Below are 21499 nucleotides of genomic sequence, written 5' to 3'. Positions count from 1 at the left end.
GTGTTTTTAAGGTAACACTCTGGGGTCTGGTTGAGTGATAACTATAGTGGCTTCATACTCTGTGTTACCGAATATAAATACTAGTTATGAACAGTTATACTACCGGATACAAGTACTGGTAGGAGGAGATTTTTCAAAGATTGCACCTTACTTGCCGTAGCACTTTTAAGGAGGGCGTTTGGAACACATCACTCCTGTTCATCGGATGGCATTACAAGCTTCCATTACTATGAATAGTTACCATAAACGCTAACGTGATAGAACAGATCTTTACCTCTTAATTATCTCTGCCGCTGCTGCTCCATCGACGCTTATGTTTTGTCTTTATTTGTTACTAAATCAATGTTATACATTTAATCTGTTTAAATCAAATAAGAAATTTGGATGGGTGGTTACAAAATGCTAATGGTACAAATTTTGGTATCGACATAAATTATTGCATTACAATATTTAACATCAAAGTTGGGCATTTCCCCAAAATTGAGCCATGAACGTCATTTAATAAGTTATAATAGATAGTTACAACAAGATCCTCGCTATAGTGTCCATTCGTCGTCAAGCCTTGCCAATAAGCTATTATTAATTGATACATTTATAAATGACCGTGTGGCAGACAGTGTTAAATCAAAATCATCCGGAACTCTCTTCTTCCGTGATGTCTTGTGATCTGGTATTCGTCCGAAACTTAGGGAAGCCGATAAAACCCCCAAAGAGACCACCGTGTCCTCATCAGGGCTGGTGAATAGATGACGTAGAGTGCTCGCTGTGTTGTCTTGCGATGCGCTCTCGTTGTCCATCGCATTATTCGTGCAGCGGATGTCATGGTGATGCCGTTTGTGAGGTGCTGTGATTTAAATTAATCGAAATTAGTCCACTACATTATAACATAACAAAGTTACCGCTAGACTGTGAAATTGCATGCGTTACAACGATATTCAAAAAGGGAAACAGGCATGACCCAGGCATGACAGGCATCCACCGTCCAGTGTCATTAACCTCAAATGTAGGCTAGATACTTGAGCATATCGTCGTGAGCAATATTATGACTTTCTTGGACAGAGGTAACTCCCTCCGTGACTGTCAGCACGGATTCCGAGAGGGAAGTTTGTGCGAAACACAGCTCGCGCTATTTCTTCACGTTCTTCTAAAATCTGGTGAATCGAAAAGACAAGTTGACGCACTATTTCTAGATTTTATGAAAGCTTTCGACACGGTACCTCACAACAAACTTTTATAAAAATTACCGTCATGCCGATTAAACGAAACAGTGGTGAACTGGATTCACGACTTTCTCAGTGACCGTACTCAAAAGGTATTTCATGACGAAATTAGGTCTGACGTAGTAAAAGTTACATAATTTGTTCCACAAGGAAGCGTAATCCGCCCCATTTTTTTCATTGTATACATTAATGATCTCTACTCCCGCATTAAATAAATACGGTTATCTGCTGACGACGCTTCCGTCTATCGCGAAATTAGTGATCACTCTGACTATGAAATTCTATCATCGGACTAAACAACGGTCATTTGTGGAGCCAAGAGTGTGAACTCGAAGGTAACCTGAGCAAATGCAAACGCAAGAGCGACACGGAGAATATATTATCAGAGCCACACTATATTTCCAGGTCCAATAGAAGCGATAAATTAAGAGATATTTTTTTCCGAACGTATAGATATGGGAATTCATTTTTCCCCCGAACCATAAAGCTCTTTAATAAACGCTAGTCCCATCTTCGTTAGGGCACTTCATTTTTATTTGTAAACGGATCCTAATCCCTACACTAAATACTAAATCCTAACACCCCCACCCACATGCCTTTTAGGCGGCTTGCGGGGTAAAATGTAGATAAAGATGAACACTTCTTCATGTTTGAAAAACTCGTCCTTTTTGTTATAGCCTAGCCAATAAGGCTCAGGTCAATGAGATAATTTACAATATATATTTGAATTCAATGGTGGAGAAGAGTTTCCACAAGTTATCATTGCCAAATCAATTGTTTTATGGTCACACGTCCGTTTTCATGAAGTAATTGAACATTTATTAGGCGATGGAATCATGTATGCTCTCAACTATAGGATTTGATAATTTCAGAATAAAAGATTGACAATATGCAGCTGAAAAAAAGTAGAAGGGAAATACATGGTGCCTAATGGGCGTAAGATGAAATTTAGAATGATTTAATTAGGTAGGTTTTACGCTATTTCAAATTGGAATTTTAAGTATTTCATGCCATCGTAATTTGCCTAGGTCGCGAAGAAGTTTCTTTCAGAAACATGTGGCAGATATTAACTTCGATATTGTGAATCTTGGATTAATTTTATCTCGAGCAAGATACCTTACATGACATTCTATAATGGCCTGATGTCCATTGAAGAATTACTAATTAAATGTTAATTCAAACGTCTGAAAGGAAGTTACCTTAAATTTTAGGATGAAGTAGAGCTCAGGTAGTATGAGAATCATAGAAGACTATTTGAGATTATAATTTGATGAAAACAAAGATTTCTCCTCATTCGTCCGCCTTCCCAATTCGTCCGCTCATTCCAGGAACACACCGACTTATCTCCTTCCTCCAACACCATCATAAGCCGTTCTGTCCTGGACTTGGGCCACAGATATTCTCTCGGCTGGACATGGGGAGATAGCAGGTTCACTTTGGCGACCACTGACTCGGATGCAGGATCTGGGGAAGGGAGAAGGCAGAAAATGATAGGTAGCTCTGCTCCGCTTAATGCGAGTAGCAAGCCTCATTACCAAGATTACAGCCATTGATTCTCTCGCTTGGTGAGAACAATGGAGTGACAACAACGAAACTTGTTGAATAGGAATTGAAATTTCTTGTCATTTATGCGGATAAAAGAGAACTTTTTAAAAAATCAACTGAGTCTATTGATTAGACGGATTCCATAAGACGCACCTGAAACAAAGTTACAGTCAAAGGAATGGAGGCATTAAAAGTCAACAAGCAAACAAATGAAATTCAGGCGATCCTTAAACAATCGAAATATTATTCTTCTCTGTTTTGGAACCTATATGGCGAGTTACTTTTTGAATTCATTCTGGCGGGTTTAACGACAAATGCAAGTGATTGGTGTGAAAAAACAAGCTGATTGCGCAGATCCATTCGAAATAAAATGAGAGACGTTCTGAATTCTGTAAGTGTTCTGATACATGACAACGCCCGTCCGTCAAGCGGACGATTAGATTCAGGATGCCGGCATTCGCAGCAACGATCTATGAAGAACATCAATCGCCTGGGAGGTAACGCCGAAAGTTAAGCAAAAGCATACTTATATTAAGCAATGTAATGATTTTTAATCAATGACTTCGTGTTTTATTCATGACCCATTGGAGATTGAAAAAGACGGCCCTAGGAAATGAAAAAGAACATACAAAAAATAATTAAAAATACTCAGGCCCAGAATATTAACTCAAGTCAGGAAGATCAAAAAGAAAGAAATAAAATACTGAACACGCATGAAGGATATTCAGGCTTAAAATATTAGCCATTTTTTAAAACTATTTATACTTGAGGTGGTTGGTTTCCCGGGGGATCAAAATACCACAAACATCGTCACCTACCGCCATCCCCACGACCTCCACCCAGGTATAAAAATTTTGCTATAATATTACATATTAAGCGGTGATAATAATAAGTAATTTATTCCAGTTCTTGGTACCACAGTTGACAGTGACTACGAAAATTAATTGAAATTTGAATGGAAGTTAATCACTTGATATTTTATAGTTGAGTTGAGCCATTTAAACTTACTATAATAATCCAGTTAGGACTTATCATTGGAAATATTTATCACATGTTTCTTACGTGTGATTTCTTTCGTGGACCTTCGATAACCTCTAATGATTAAGTACTTCTCCTTGCTGTTTGTCTGTGATAATAGGATGCATTTAAACGTGGAAGGAAATGTGTTAAGTATTAATTAAGAATTCACCGCCAAACCGACCTAATTGTTAAGGCAATTGAACAGAAAATAATGCATGTTCTAATTCTTCTACATCAACCTAATTCTGTGCGAGCCACTTTTAGGGTGATGGCAGGGGGTGATTATTCACCAACCTGCAGTATATAAGAGGACCACCGCATGGCCATAGTAATATTACGCATAACAGCATTATATATATACGTCCATATTCATGTTTTTTGGTTCATTTATTCACGTTTAACTCCTACTCGTAAATTCATTGCTTTGACACAATTAAATAAAAATAAGAGCTCACTGTGCGACTATTCGCCGTAAAGCGACCTTGTGACCTAAGTATGTGACGTCACGAGAGTAATTCAGAGGGTCTCTTTTGTGGCGCCTTGACTCCCCTTTCCCCATCCCCTCTCCTTCACCTTCAATACCTACCCTTAACAACCAGCTCTCCACCCTATGACGGGCCACCCGACCCTCTCCCCAACGCCTTCGCGATGCACTTTGACTCGAAATCGGGCCAACAATTTTGACTCTGCCTTGAACTATATGTGCACGGCAACCTCCCCTTACATCCTTAGTGATTCCCCGCCCTCCATTGCCTCTCAGGGCTGTTTGTAGGAAGTAATGCATCACTTTGGTATTCCTCCTCATTCTAACATGCCTAGTTAAGTTTTAGTCTCGCAGCAGTTCGGTCGGAGGTGAATCCTCCTTCGCTGAGGTGAACGGGTAAGTCCTATTCTCGTATATGACCTATCAATACATGATAATCTACAAATTTAAACATACTTGTTGATAATTTTGTTCAAGAATGATACATTCTTTGGCATTATGATTGGGTACAATTATAGGAGTTTCTGTGCCCACATTGTTCGCTTAGACTTCATGTTCCTTCCTAATATAATAATTAAGAACTTCTTCTTTCATCAGTTCCGAATTTTTAGTGCTATAGCTTAAAGATATATCTTTTTTATTTACAGTTTACGAAAGGTTGAGTGCACAATTCAATAATTCCAGTAGATGACACTTCAATCCTCAAATCAAGGTGTCAACTATCTCTTCAAGCCGTTTCCTCAACGCTTGGATTATTATCATTGGTTCTTCATTATCATGGACGCAGTGTGAATGTCTAATGGAATTATGTGAAGTTACCTGAATGTGTTACTCATCCCATTGAGCGAGTGTTCATTCAGCGAAAGAGTGAAGTGAATGTGTGTAGGGTTCATTGTCAGTGTTGTGTTCACTTGAAGTGCAGGTGAATATAAGTATTTTGGAGAGTCGCTGTTGTAAAGCTGAGCTCTGTCGACGATGGACCCGGAAGCAAATAAAAGGTAGGGAGTCTTCTCCTCTTGCAGCTTGATTCAACATGGAGGTTAAACAGTTTTGCAGAAAATAATTTTAAAAAATTGATTTAGCTCCATTTTTTCCTGATGAGAAGGAAAATTCTTTGACCCAATTCGTGGGGTCTCTTTGTAAATGAAATATACTCTTTGAATGTTGGATCTATCGTTTTTTTAGTACAGCGGGGTAAATAAAAAAGGATTTTCAGCTTAGTTCAATAGGTATTAAATGCTATTATTGCTCTTTCGGTATCGCCTGACCCGGTCACATATTTTCACATGCTCGACTAAGTTAATGTACGATACCTTGGAATGCATAAAGAATAAAGAATAAAGAAATATTTATTGTTCTTGGACCTTTATGGTCCACTAAGAACATACAAGGGCTTACATTCATATTAGAGCTCAGTGCACAGAAGAATAAGATACATGCAAAAAAATAGAAAATAAATTGTAACAGAATATAGTGGCATATTGGTACAATTACATTTTTTCTTGTAATAGCATTTTAGTGAACATTAGATTTTTAAAAGACATCAGTGATTTTGCGGTTTTGATTGGTTTAGGAATACCATTCCATAGCCTTGACCCAACAACTGAAAATGAATTATCAAATGCAGTGGTTCGATGTTGAGGAACAATTAAAAAATCAGCTGATAATCTAGTTACAACATTGCGATATTTCTCTTTACTCTGAAAAAATTGCATAATGTATTCTGGCTGTTTGCAATTAAAAAGTTTGTATAAAAAAGAGGCAAGCATGTATTGCCTCCTTGTTTTTGCTTTAAGCCATTCTAATTTAGAGAAATAAGGGGATATATGTTCATTTTTTTAAGATCATAAATGAACCTAACACACATATTTAATTGCCGTTGAATCAGGGTGTTAATCTTTTCGGTTAGGTCATTATATACAAGGCAACAGTAATCAATATGGGGGAATATTAACGAGGATACAAGTTGCTTGCGTGTATGAGAGGGCATAAGGTTTTTATGAATTTTTAGCTGAAACAAGATCATGTTGATCTTATTGCTGATGGCTTTAACATGGTTTTGCCAAGACAAATTAGGCATCAATAAGACTCCAAGATTTTTAACGGAGTTTGCATATGATATTTCGGCATCACCAACAAAAATCTTGGGCAGAACATCAAAGTCGATATGTTTGAGTAGTTTTGAGGTACCAAATAACATAGATTTTGTTTTCCTAGGGTTAAGCACAAAGTTAGATAGGAAATATAGGAATAACAGAAAAATCGAAATCTTTTAAGAGCTGAAGTAAACCACGAGACCTTTCCTGTTGTACTGCCATAACTCGTGAGTTGCGCCAGAAAATTCAAGTATATTGACCGAATATTTTGTCGGCTTATCTCATGTCTCAAAGTTATTAGGCAGACGAAGGATCTCTCCCCAGAAAAACTACTATGTGTTTTATTACTATGTGTTCTACTAATTATGGTCGTAGTCAACTATGTGATGACTACGACCATAATTATTAAATTAAACAATAATAATCAGCATACCTCGCTTGCAAAGTCTTAATTACACATAAAGAAATATTACCTTTCAAAAACGCGTCTATTAAAATGACCGAACTCAATTAGTAAGTATTTATCAATTGACATTTCATTGTAGTAGAGGTGACCATGCTAATACCAATGAATTTGGCTTTTGCTGAAGCGGAAATTCATTGATTATTTCCGTACAGCTTTTTCTTGAAATTTGCAAGAATGTTAGTGTTGAATCACTGCTGCTGCGAAATCTCCATCACTTAACCTCTCTAAACAGAGAACATCTTATAGGCACGCCTGGTGGCGCCAAGAAGTGGCGCCTAAAATCCGCATTAATTCTAATTGACCTTGGTTTTATTTCGGGGAAAATAAAACCAAAAATGTGTATTAATTTTAAATATGTTTAAAGCAACTCAAGATGCCAGTTTTTATGCCTTCACTGAAGAATAAAATTTGTCATATCAAAGATAATTAAATTTAGTCGTTACCAACGGATTAGTTCTAATGATTAAATCATAAAGACTTACCTTGAGTAAGACTCGACGATGAAGACCAAGAATGTTGACTGTCTTCACGGAAAGAAATGAAATTTATCTGTTCGTTCTTATGCTCTCCTTGAAGTAGATACTTTCGCAGGTGACTTTTATCTTCAGTTGGTTCGCAATGAACCATTTAGCAATGTCTTTGTATAAAGTTGACGGCATCAGGTTTCTCCACCCGGATATGGCTCAAGTTGAGCTTGGCTAACATGGAAACGAACCTGCGAATGACCAGAAAAAATAAATACTACTATATTATTTTTATAATTCAATCAAGAGCTATTAATTTAATCGGCGTGCACATGCAAGATGATCGATCACATTGATGACTTAATTGAATATCACAGATCATATCGAAGACTGAAGATCTTCGAAGCAATTGAAAGCTCCTTATTTGGCTCTGTATTGATTTCATTGTTTACCATCGACCATTTAAAAAGATGATAAATATATTTTGGGGGTAATTTGAAAGTATTTCTGCGATTAATATTATGGCACCAATTATGAGAATATCGAATAACACATTCGCAGGTGGCGTACGTCAATAGAACATTTCCGTTTCATGGAATCTTTTCCACCGAAATACTACGTCTAAATCTAAGCAATGCATACGACCTTGATTGAGTCGAAGCTATTAATGTTCAGTGTGGTTTTTATATTTAAATCGTCGCTAAATATGAAAACTCGATGACAATAATTGGATCGTAAAGTAGAGAATTTTTATGTACTAAAGAGAACACACAAATACTTATCCCTAATGTACTAATCGCATAGTGTGATTAGCAATGCTCTTATCGTTTGTGAACTCACTACATATCTCCGCTATTCACTGCCGTATGCAAACATTTTACATGATGAGCTATATGAGTGACATGTTTATGGGTAAGGATAATCATGATTAAAATTACTTTCTCTGTTCACTAAGTATTTCATAAAAATTACATGACCTCACTTACCTCAGTCAATACCGCTGTATTTCTTTTTAGTATTTCTGTATATATGTAGCTTGTAGTAATCGCTCTCCATCCTCGTTTCCGCTTAATGAGACGGCGACTTCAACGAACGGAGGAATGGCTGAAGCAGTCCAGGAAATTAATTTAACAAATTTAAAACATTCAGAAGAGTGACTCGCCGAAAGGACGGATGGTGAGGGAATGGGTTGTGCTTTCTTCGTAAGCAGGGGGAAGGGGAGGTGCTGCTTTGCGGGCCACAGTTGAATGCGGACCGTTGACACCCTGCTATACTGTTTTTCGTAATGCGATGACGTGTTTTGCAAACGTAGCTAATGACCTTCGCAGATGAATAGAATATTCTGGAACATTGATCACGTGTGTCTCGACCGTTGGGCGCTTGAGAATTTCCGCGCTATTTTTCTATAATTGCGGCAACTAATGAACGAATCTCATTGGCTAATCGTATTATTGATTTTCCGCGCGATATATTTTATTATTTATAATGTTTAACAAGACCGTATTTATTGATTTATTTTATAGGATAAAATTTCAAATGACCTATACGATATCCAGCGTTTTTTTAAAGATTTATCGTTGCCTAAATAAAGAGATCGGTTCGAATTTATCGTGACGTCACAGGCACACGTGACATGGCTTACGGAGTGTCGGAACATCCCCTCCCACTTTTTCTGGACTTCAGTTCGCGGCAAGTTCTCTTGGGGTAAAGAGGTGAGTACCATAACTTCTTCTTTGGTGAATCCTTTTCATATTATTTTCAATGCACTTTCAATTTATTCTCTGAAGTGTAGGATACTTCGCAAATACAATGTGTTAGACCTCATTCCGTTATCGTGATATTAGTGGTGTATATTTTGAGTGACAGTATTTATTACGCCAGCTGTCTTCACATTCCACCTTTTATTACCACGTGTGAAATGTGCCTAAAAGTTAATATCAGTGTCAAAGTAGTTTTTTTAAAGAACGCTAGTGATTGGGAAATACCCTGGCCGATTAATACCGTCCTGTTTTTACTCATTATCTTGTGACCTAAGAATTGAAATTTTGCAGTATTCGTGGAAATTATATCGGCAATGGAATAAATCCCGCACTTGGTTTGTTGCAAGAGTGAAAATTCGATCATAAGACTCGGTACGTAATATTTGTTTCCGAGTGTAATAAGTTTAAATTGTGATGTTTGCATTCCATCATGAAGTGCCGACTTTTGAAATGAGTAAGTAACCTGTGAGTAGTTTTATCTTTACATTTATCGTGTTTATTAGAACATCAAAGATAACGGCTAGATTGCAGGAATTACGATCCTCACGGCAATCCGGTAGCTTGCTTCTAGTACTTCAGCAGATAAGTTACTTTTTGACGAAGGTTAAAGTGATGACTTTAACTCAGTGACTGTAAATATTAGGTATTAACATTAGACGTGGAACAGTGTATTTCATGCCAACCACGCTGCGTCATTATTGATTGTGAGAGAAATTGAAATTTCAAATTGAAGCTCCTAACCGCGAGTTCCTCAGTTGTTAGCCAGAATCCCTTATTCACCCTTCAAAATTTTTACCATAATTGGTTTATCTCAATGGCGAGTTACTCCGCATAATTAAAGTTGAAACGAGGCATTTCAAAAAGTGCTTGATATTTGAACCTAGGAAATTGCAACCAACTTAGTTCGTTAAGAAATGCATCTGACACTCCGAAACCGCTCTGCAATAATTGGTCATATAATTTTATGATGAGGAAAAGTAATATAATATTGGCGATCATAATTGGATTTTCAGGCACTTCACTTGGAGATATCTTTTTTCCACCTATTTAACCTTTGTGGTCGTTGGTATGTTACTTTGTTTAAGCCTTTAATTTTACCATAATCCTTAAGTTATGCTCCATAAAAAGCGTGAACCTTTATTGCGTGAATAATGCTAGCTTTTAATGCGAACTTTTTCTTTTCAGGTCCTCGATTGAATTAGGGGTAGCGGATCAGTTCCGTGGAACGGTTGGGGTTGAATGGGGCATTAGGATGAGGTTTCAAGGAAGAGGAAGACTGAAGAAATATGGTGAGTCAATATCATTCACTTCATTTGATAGGCCTTTGAATGTTCCCATACACAGATCTTATGCAGGTCTTTGTCTCTATTAGTACCAGAAGCTCGTTAAGATCTAAATCCAGCGTGGTGCGCAAGATGTAACTTATTTTGTGATAATTTTTAGGACGATATTTCATCATTTCCTATTTTATAGTAGTGTTTTATGCTACGAATTCTCAGCTGTTTACTGGTATGAATATCCGTGACTATGAAGGCAACTAGGAGGATTTAAAGCTGTTATAATTTTACGTAGTTCGGGTGAATTTTGAGAGGTTCATTATAACATTTAAACATGTCACGGTCTCTCAAATGCTCTTTCATTTCCTTCATTTTTGGTTTCTTAAATACGAAATCAGTCGTCTTACTTTTCCGCTCTTAGTAACCACTTGTCATTCTAGGATTGACTTCATTAGACCATCAACATCAGTTTTTAAAGATATGTTCTATTACAATGGTGTGTATTCTACTTTAAGTATTGACTAGGCTTTCTATTTTTTCCCACTTTTCTGAGGAATCCCGCAGTCCTCACTCGAACGATCCCTTTCATTTTCATACAGCCGAATATCCATAAGTTTCTTCACTGCTGTCATTGCCCATCAGTCCTTGCCATATAGAGAAGCATACTCGAATTGTATGTTCTTATAAAAAGTTTCCAAATTTCATAATAAAATTTCCTGCTTTTATAAGCAAATTGATACTTTATTTTTTCTGAAAAGTATCTTTGCCCTGGGCTGTTCTACTGATTATTTCTCTTTTGTTTCTACACTTCCTTATTCTGCCTCCGAAATATTTAAACTGGTCGACCTCTTTCAATGTTTCTTTCCCTAGTTTTATACTATTCTTAACCTCCTGTCGTTTGCTACACTCTAATATTTGATGGTGATTTTCAGATGGCATAGGTCTTTGTTCTACCCATCTTTATTCGACTCTTTTTCAATTTTGTAAACGTTTCAAGCGTGTGCTGATTTCTCCTCGGTGATAATCATAAATGTAAACTCCCAATTTGTTTCTGTAATCGGTGCCCTTTAAGTATTAAACTTTGAAAATTCTGGGAGGATTAACACAGCCTCAGATGACTTGACCTTGTTCCTAATTCTTGATTCCTCATAGCTGGGCCCTATAAAGTATCACTCCTACTTTTTTTAAATGAATTGTGGATCATTCACACATTTGTTCAGCTTTGCTAATTAACTTCATTCAATATTATAAGCATTGAATTTCAATCCACACTACTGATACGTCAAATTATTTAAGGAAGAAGAAGACTAAAGGAATTTGGTGAGAAACTGTTCGACCTCTTCCAATGTATGTTTCCCTATTTTAATGCTATTCTTTTGCTACACTAGTATTTAATAATCGATATCCATGTAAATTGATTTCGTACGTAGTCGCTCTCCTATACACGTCTCATCCAGATATTCAATACATGTCTTCAGTTTTATTAGTCACCAGTCATAAGTTCTTTGTTTTTTTCACTTACGGTATTCATCTAACGTTCATTAATTTGAAGAGGTTCGCCTAGCCAGCCTCTACTTTTCCATTCAAACGATGTTTTTATATTCCTCGACCATGTTTCTCTGGCCTCCCTGGCTTTATGTCAAAATCCTTCCTTATTCTCCTTTGATACTCCACAGCTTAAGTATTCTTGTATTTAAGTGGTGCTTTCAGTTAGATTCGAGACTTTTTGCGTGATCCATTCAGATGATTTTCCTTCTGCCAAGAACAACTTCAGCTGCTTCCAATAGCCCACTGATAACGTGTTTCTGACTATCTTCTTCTGATTTCTCGGTCACATCCGATGCTACTTTGGTCTACTCTGCGTCCTGAAATTACACTTGATACCGAGTTTTCTTAAATTTCTACTTGCCAAATGCTTTTCACCGCTTTGTTCAGTTTTTAATTTTTTTATTTCGGGTGAAATAGCATTGTCGCTGATGAGAGTCTTAGGGTAACTTTTACCGTCAATTTTCTAGTTCCTCAATTGTTTTCTTTTCGCTATCGTATCATCCCTGAATCGTTTTTTCCGTTTTTTCCTTAGAATCGCTTCGCCTGGGCTGTTCTACAGATTATTTCTCTCTTGTTTCTACACCTGGTTTTTCTGCTTCCGAAATATTTAAACTGGCCGACCTATTCCAATGTTTGTTTCCCTGGTTTTCTGCTATTCTTGACTCCCTGTTTTTTACTACGCTGTAATATTTTATGGTGATAATGTTTCTGACTCTCTTCCTCTAATTTCTCAGTCATTTCCGATGCTATTTTGTTCTCCTCTACCTCCTGAAATTACACTTGATACCGATTTTTCTGAATTTTCTGCTTACCAAATACTTTTCACAGCTTTCTTAAGTTTTTATTTTATTATTTTGGGTGACATGACATCTCTAATGAGACTCTAGTCTCGGTCGTTTTAAGCCTTAGGGTAACTTTTGCCGTCCCTTTTATAGTCGCTGAATCGTTTCATCTTTGAAGAATTTAATCAACTTAGAATCTATGAAGTCTACTATCACTTTCCTTATCTTCTTCGACTGTGATCATTTTTATTTTGTATTCGCAACAACTAGCTTTGTCAGTCTTTCATTTTGGATACATCATCCCTGTTTCTCGGCTTTCCAACCATCTTAAACATCGTCAGTGATGGTATTAAATTCACCGAGAATAATTACATTTTCTTCACCTCTAATCTGCATGATTATTCCCGCGGTATCTTGATTCACTTACTCCACTTCTGCATTTCTTAGCAATTTTTTAGGTTTAGAAACATTCGGAGATGCAGTAGTAATGGGCTTTGCTTTATATCTTAACCATTACCTACCTTTCATCATACATTTGGTGGCTTTTTAATTGGCGCTTTTGATAAGCATTATACTTATTCCAGCATTAATATGTAGCGATCCCTCGTGTATTAGTCTGTGGCTTACACTCCACAAGTCTCCCACTTCGGGCAACTGTATTTCGCCGATTCGTAGCTATGACATAAATGGATAGACGTGGTGGTCGACCCTTCCCTTCTACGTCACAGTATTTTAGCCATTTAACTGATATTACGGCGCCTGTAGTGAGAAAAGTATCGATTTTTTTGATAATGCTCTCGGATGTTTCGTTAAATTGCTTACTATCATTTCTTCCGTTAGTGTGTTGCGAAGTTCAACCTAATAATACTTAACAGCCCCACTAACAATGTGATAGCGATAATCACTATGCCAATGAAAAAAAAAGGCTATGTCACTGCCTCAATTTTCGGGTGGCCCTAACATTTCCCGACGAATGATGGTCGCCTTTCAAGTGAATCAAATAAAGTAGGAATTTTTGTTCTTATATATTTATTGGTATTCGTTTCAGGGGGGAATGGGAGTTGGAGGTTAGAGGAGTAGGTTGTTGAGTGTTTTTCCGAATTACGGTTTGACAAGTACGAATTATTTGAAGGCCGATGTCTCTGTTAAGATTGTTCTTCTCCTCATTTTTATTTCAATGGCTTCTCTGACGAGTCTTTATTGAAAGCCTTTCACATAGAGGACCATTTCTGTTCCTTCAGGGTCAATTGCGTGGCCCAGCGCTGCGTGTTCGGCTGCCGTGGACTTAGTTGACTACCCCAGTTGAATTGCTCTCTCGTGTTCCTCCTGGCATGTTCTAACTGATCTGCGAATGTAGTTCTTCCCACGGGTTTCACAAGGGATCCGGTAGACTCCTTTGACTTGTTGTGAAGCTCTGTTCTTGAGGGTTTAAAGTGATTTTTTATCTGCACGTGAGGAGAGAAGATTGTCATTATCTGACATGTTCTTAGGATATTTACAAATCTGTCCGTGGTCCCCTTTATTTGCAGTAGACTTTATTTCGGTCGCTTACGTTATTTGTTGAGGAGTTCGCTGTTTCTGCGGTGTCTCCTTTGTCCACATCATTCTTTTTCATGACCTTATTCAGTGCTCGTGAGGTAATTCTTTCGTCTAATTCATTTCCCCGCAGAAAGGCCTCTAGTTTCCGCCTTTCTTCGGCAAAGTTGTTTTGGTCGATTTTTTGTTGGAGCGGTGACTCAGGGTGTTTACCACTCCATTTATTTGTGCGGAGTGATGAGTATATGCCCATGTTCCACTCTCCTCCCTTTCCACGTAATCGTGTAAAAAAGGAAGTTCTCCGTCTTCCTCCACCTCCGTTGTGAACTTCATGTGGTCGTTCATTCCGTTCAAATAATTTTACATCGATATGTTTAGTTCTAGTTGTATTCATCGCATTTTCTGAGCAGGCTGGTTACTATAGAAGTTACCATGAGTACACAATTCATCTTTCCAGTTAATTTATGCAGAAGATTAGTAAAGTAGATCCTTTGGTACTTACTTTTAGTGAGAACTTTAGAAGTATTCTGCTTCTGTGCTGGAAATCGCTGCATTGTATTTCTTTCTGCTGTTTCATTAAAAAATACTCTTCTATTTTCGACGATAATATCGATCCTTGTATATTATTTACGATTTAAAATATCATTAGCATGAGACGCCCATGATTATTATCTCATTTAAAAAAATAATCCGTAATCACAAGTCCCCTTTTAATAGCGCAGCACTCTCGTTGCCCACTAGAGATTTGGTCAACACTTCATTAAATCATTTGCTTTGATCTACCAATATGCCATAACTTTTATTTGTTACTCTCATATGAAGAGCAGTTTTCCCTGCATCGAGGTCTTTCAATTCAAACATCATCAGAAGTTTTCTTTTGAGCACAACAAGCCTTTTTAACGCAATCATTGCAAAAAACGGAAATACAAATATCGCAACAACAGGAATACATTTCCCTCTCACCCTTCTATAATCACATGGTTCTCATTCAATTGACGTAGAACAGAATATCATTCCTCATTCTATTCGTTAGACGTTTATTTTTAGAACACACAAAGCCTTTTTTTTAACGTGCATACATTCTATTCTCCTGCAATTTTCTTACCCGCTGGTTGCATCTTCTTTCAGTGCTCCATTTGGAAATGCCGTCTTAATGTCCCAGTGGCCCATATGCCAGCCAAAGTGAGCTGATAGATCAATTAGTTCCTTCAACGCTGAGTTCTTAACATTTGCAAAAAAAAGTCGCAAAAATATAAAAACTTCTTACAATTAATTTGCTCAAGAGCACTGCATTTACCTACGCGCCCTTTGCCCATTTTTTTTACCTTTTTTCTTCGCTGCGATGGGCCGCAGGGCCATATTTTCACGGTTCTGTACTCCACTGGATTGCCACCGGTCACTCTCAGATAACATATTATTCATTAGTTCTTCAATTTTAACCACTTAATTACTATTATAAATGGGCATGGTCAACGGTGCGTAATGATCAGTTAGGATAGATGAATATCCGCATTTAATTATCGATATGACACAATATACGAAACATTGGTGTCTATATCTTTAAGCCGATGAACAAGATGCATTACTTTCGACAAATAATCGGCCATCGATCGGGATGCTTCCGAATTGCAGTGTCTCTGATATCTGCCTCAACAGTTGTCCTCAAAGAGATCGCGTTTCGTGCTTCGGTGAGGAACACAGGTTCTAACAGTGTGCAAACGGTTGTACGAGCTAGTCTTTATCTCCATTTATCGGCAATTCATTACCGTCGTTATCGGTTTTGGGATCCACTGCTTTCTATAAGTTCTTGTTCTTGTGATAATTCTTTACTAGGAATTTCCATCCTTGTAATGTCTTGCACGCTTTTCAATTTAGAGTTCTCGCCAAGGAAAAATTTGTTCCAGCACATTACTTACATTTCACCCTTTCAATCGCACATCCCACAGACATTGAAAGTCTCCAGACTATCTCCAAAATGATGATACTTATGAAAATCTATTTACAGCTTCACTATAGGTATGTTGCCTGGAACCTGTTGGGATTACAAATGTCAATCGTTAGCCGTATGCCTTGTTACCAAGTATATAATTTTCCATTTGCTTACCCTTTTTTCTGATAACCGTAATTGCGGTAGCCTAGTTATACCTGAAGGAAACAAATTAATACGGTGTGATTATGTGTAGGGAGAAGCTATTGAACTGAACATTTTCAATGGCCTTTTTGGTACCTTTCTATAAATATCAATTCTCTCTAGCGTATTCTTTAACTAACCTAAAACGGTATTAATCTTTTATTTCACCCACAGATCCCATTATTTCACATGAGCGGTAACTTATAATTACGCCTAATTTACGGTAAATGGTAATTTTACTGATTGATTTTATCAGTGGCCAAAGATCTCTCTCTGAGGGAGGAAATTTCAGAGCTCCATCACTAAGAGAAAGAGAACACGTAACCACATCACAACAGCGCTGTTGACTGCTGAGAAATTCAATGAAAACAATTCAAAAACAACTACTCCGGAGCAGATTAGGGAACAGACTGAATGACCCGGACACACGAGAGAACAACAACCACGCAGTGCTGCCGACTTAGAAGACGAAGTAGTTTCTTGGTTACACATTACCACGCAACAAATCAGAACCTCCTTTCTATTTTCTCTGAATTTATTTAAGATGTAAATTGATAGATACCGAGTCTTACGATAGTGACTCTCTAGCTCCATAATGATGCATGGTGGGCGCGAAGCAAACCACGGCTTTACAATATTCCATTTTCCGATATCATGTCTTCACCACCCCTCGTTTTGCCTACGGATTATTTGAATTAAATGGACTACTCGGTGGCCTTTATAATGCATTAGTCCTTGTCCCAAAAGCTTTATTACGTCATATGCAGAATAAGAAATTCATCAATAATATTACCTTTTGCAAGTACTCATCCAGTGTAGCCTTACATTTGCTATGGTTGCCTTACTCGCGGCCTGATTGGTTGTAGAAATTTACCATCTAATGAGTAGTAACAACTTCTGACTAATTAGTTTCTTTGTAGATCTCATTAGTTGGACTTGAATTTGTGAAGCTTAATAGATTTGATGGTAGTGACCCCGCTAATTGATTGGGTTCACTGCTATCACCGGCTCGTTAGCTTAAACTCACCCCACATATGCTTGTTATCTCCATCATGTACTCACATAGGTTGCAATTAATAACCTAAACTTCATCGTCACATAGTATCATATTATGATGCATTTCACCATCAATTGTACATCATCTTATTCGTTCACTTATCTGAAATAAAATCTAACCGAAACTGTAGCCAAAGATATCTCTAATTTGTAAAGTTGAGTCTGATTCATGAATCCGGAATCACACCATCATTTTTCCATCCCTTATATTGACAGGTCAAACGATGGATTTTCAGGGACCAAAATAGTCATCGCTCACTGATCCATCATTTATTATGAATCTCGCGGTCATTCCCACCGTCCCTTTTTCCATCGCTTATTGCGTCACTTTCCGTATCTATAACTCTCATTCAATTAAGATCAAAGATTGGCATTAGGTAAATTAAATCAAATCTCTGTGAGCGGCCGAGCGTTCTGATTGGCTGATAATTGAGCCAATGAACCCTTTAGTTCCGTCGACGAATTATTCTAAGAGTCTCATCCTAAAAAAGCTTGCTTGCCTCCATGAAAACAAATTGTGAGCAAACGTTCGCAGTTGGCGTGTTTCCCAACTCAAAACTGGTGCAACCCTCGACACAGGTGACTCAAAAAATAATTAACACCGAATTATTAAAAACGGCCGAATTTAATAAAATATTACTATCTACATTAATGCATTTATTTTTAAGCAGATTCATTGACTGCTTGTGAGATGAAATAAACTGTGTTTGTATCTTCGTGTCATTTCGGCTAATTCTGTCCAGTATCAGTTGGGAAAAATTCCTACTCGTATTAACTACAATTCTCACTAAATAACCAGAAACACTTATACTTAAAATCATTTTAATGACATTAAAGGAGTAACAAAAATAAATGTAATTCGATTGATTGCACTGGGGAACAATTTTTAACTTATTTTTTGTTGACTTCAATATTTTAGCTATTTTAGATTAGAATAGACATGCTGATTTCTAAACTGTAGTTAGTTTCCTTCTAACAGTTTTTCATTACTTCTTGTGAAAGTATGACAACACTCAGCTTGGTTGAGCGTCGTTTACAGGAGGCATCATTTCTCTACCATTGGATGACATTGCGACCTCATGCGACTGTTGCCGGCTGACTGACGTCATAGGAGGTCAGCGATAGGTGTAAAGTTGTGTAGTTATTCAGGAGACATTATATATCAGACGAAGGCACACAGTCCGAAGTTAGCTTAAAGGCCGTTTTACACGGTACACGGAATTGCGCAGTCTGACGTTCGTGATCAAAATCAAAAATCCGTCTTGTAAAGCGGTGAATTGCTAGAACACATGCGAGAATGCGTGGATGCGAGACGGCAAAATAGCCCCTGTTCTAATTTCGTTCATGCATTCGCGCAATTCCACGCCATTTTAGAAATTAATGCAGCTCTAACCTGCGCAATTCCGTGTACCGTGTAAAACGGCCTCAATACGCGGGTGGCAATCACATATATTTTACTGTTAATTCAAACGCATCGATAAACCATGCCTTTTAAACATTATTAAAGTATTCTGCCGATTGGGGTAGGTTTCCATGGAGTACTTAAGAAGCATTCTGGGTTCTTCCCCTTACTTCAAGTACTGCTCTTCAATTCACAATAAGGCCTACTCCCTTTCATTCTATCTACTTATTATTATATCCTTTTCCTTCCTCTCCATCGTATACCTAACATTGTACCATCTAACACTGTTTTCAACATACCCTCCCCGCTAAGTACTCGCTCCATCCATACATTATGTCTCCTCCGAATCTAATATAAAAGCTGCCTCTCCTCAACCACCATATCCAGCACTTCGTCGTTCCTCCTCTCCGTCCACCTGTCACGGTTTCCACCGCGACCTCCTTACCTAGCCGATCAGCTGACGGAATATTTTTAATTCCGGGGTACTTCCGCGATTTACAGATCGCGCACGAAAACAGGTTTCGGCGTTCAACTACCCTCACCCCTCCCCTCCTTTCCCGCCACTCCTCCCGAAACATGCGACGTTCGCGTTCTAACCACGGAATCAGCAGGTCCTCCCCGCCGTGTCTCCCGATTCACCCGTCTAGGGTTCTTTTTCGGGCCGAGAGTTACTTTTCTTCCGTAAGATATACTCCGTCATATGGCAGTAGAGAGGGTTTTCTTCCTCTCCCAAGTATGTGGTACCAGCAGCAGTATTTTCTTAGGAAAACGACAGGAGTCATATTTTATTTATTTTTTTCGTCTTACAAAGTGTTGTGAGTTAATGTTGTCGGATAGTGTGGCCCATGTGTGTGTGCTGAGCTAGGGGAAACAACGTGAATGAAGGGAATATTTTGAATGGTGAACAGTTTTGTTAATCTCAGAATGACTGAGAATTATCATTAAATCTTCTTGGTAATTAACTTTGTGTCTGCTCTAATCCATCTTGCCAAAAGAGACTGTGATGTACTTTCACATCCTATGTATGCACCTGGAGCTCTATAGAAATAGGAAGCTATCTTTCAAGGTTTTGGGGAACCACACCCATCTCTACCATCGGTGGTGCGTTCACCGGGGACGAGTAATGCCTGGCCAACAGACCGTTCAAGTTTGTAACTCGCGTTTCCAACAGCGTAGGAATGCGTCGAACACTTCTTCTTCTCCAGTTTTCGCCTCACCCACATCTCGAATGCCTCCGATCTTCTCTCGTCCTCCTTCCTAAGTGTCCTCGTTTCCCCACTGTAAAGAACTACGCTACAGATCAGACTCTTCAGCAACCTTTTCCTTACACTCTTACATAACCTTCCTCTCAGAAGGTCCTGTCCGTACATGAACGCCTTCTTTCCTAATGCTATTCCCTTCCTGATGATTTACTACTGTGCCCGTTTTCCTCTAATAGATTCTGGCGTTCATTGCAATTTCTTTTCGTTTTAGAATGTTGGCAGTTTTTTAGTTTTTATTTGCATCCGTATGAACTTAAAAATTTCCTATTTTGAATGTCCTTATTACCTACGGAAAAATTCCACAGCATAACGCTTGAGAAATGCACTCAATGCGAGTATAAAAAAACACAGATCTCTTAAAGGCACTCTAAACACACAATTTTTCCCAATCCCTTCTTGTTCACTCTCCTCTCCACGTCAATAACCTCCGTTGCCTACGCTCTCGATGATTACTCCGCAAGGCTCTCGATGAATCCACCGTTATAATATCATAAAAATTGCAAAAAACACAGTGAATTAATGTCATTAGCCACCTGACAAAAATTTGCCCGGAATCCCTTCACGGAGGGATTTCGATTTAATCTATCCTTCTACCTTATTATTGAGAAAATGTTTTATATACACACGGCTTCCGGAAACCCAGCTCGCGCTCTTTTTTTACGATGTCCTTCAATCTGTCGAATCGAAAAGACATGATTACACTTAATTCTTATATTTTAAGAAAGCATTTGACACGGTACCTAGCAATTAACTCATATACAATTTACAGTCATGCGGATTAGATGAAACAGTGGTAAACGGGATACGCTTCTTTCTGAGTAATCGTAAGTAACAAGTAGTTCAATACGGAATTATCTCTGATGTAGTTGAAGTGACATAAGGTGCCCCACAAGGAGGCGTAATGGGCCCCGTTTTGTTCATTAGGCATATACATAAATGACTTATGCCCTAGAATTAGCATTTAAATACGCTTATTTGCTAACGACGCCGTCATCCATGGCGAAATTAGTGATCACTCTGACAATGAAATACTATAATCGAATTTAAACAACGTTCATTAGTGAAGCCAAGAGTAGGGACTCGAACTTAATCTGATCAAATGCACGACGGTGAATTTTTTGCTCGGGTCGCCCATGTATTTTCTGTGGATGTTTTTAACATTATGGCGGCAGAGTGACACGTACGAGTTGAATATCGTGAATGAATGATTTTTGTGGATCTGAACGGAACACGTATGAATGCATGACCCTAATTAGAACATGTTCTATTTTCTGTGCATCCATTCGCATAAGTTGGATGGTTACGCGGTGCATTTTGTCGTTTACTCTCGCGTTCATACATTTATACTCGTACGTGTTAATGTACCGTGTAAACAGGCCTTAAATATTTTTGTCAGAGCCCTGAAGAAGCTGGGATTCGTCAAGCGTTTAGTGGGTGGATTTTCGGACGA

The 21499-nt window shown here is 38.1% G+C and overlaps 1 long non-coding RNA gene across 1 annotated transcript; it reads right to left on the bottom strand.

Moving 5' to 3' along the window:
- Positions 1–705: 705 nt before the first annotated feature.
- On the bottom strand, positions 706–8538 carry LOC124164223. The gene is made up of 4 exons (XR_006865986.1): positions 8282–8538; positions 7314–7546; positions 2420–2684; positions 706–844 (listed from the first exon to the last, which is right to left on the bottom strand). It is a non-coding gene; the product is annotated as an uncharacterized LOC124164223 (long non-coding RNA).
- Between the last annotated feature and the right edge of the window lie 12961 nt (positions 8539–21499).

Source organism: Ischnura elegans, chromosome 8, assembly GCF_921293095.1.
Source record: "Ischnura elegans chromosome 8, ioIscEleg1.1, whole genome shotgun sequence".
Taxonomy (NCBI): domain Eukaryota; kingdom Metazoa; phylum Arthropoda; class Insecta; order Odonata; family Coenagrionidae; genus Ischnura; species Ischnura elegans.
This window is presented reverse-complemented; position numbering and strand designations above follow the sequence as displayed.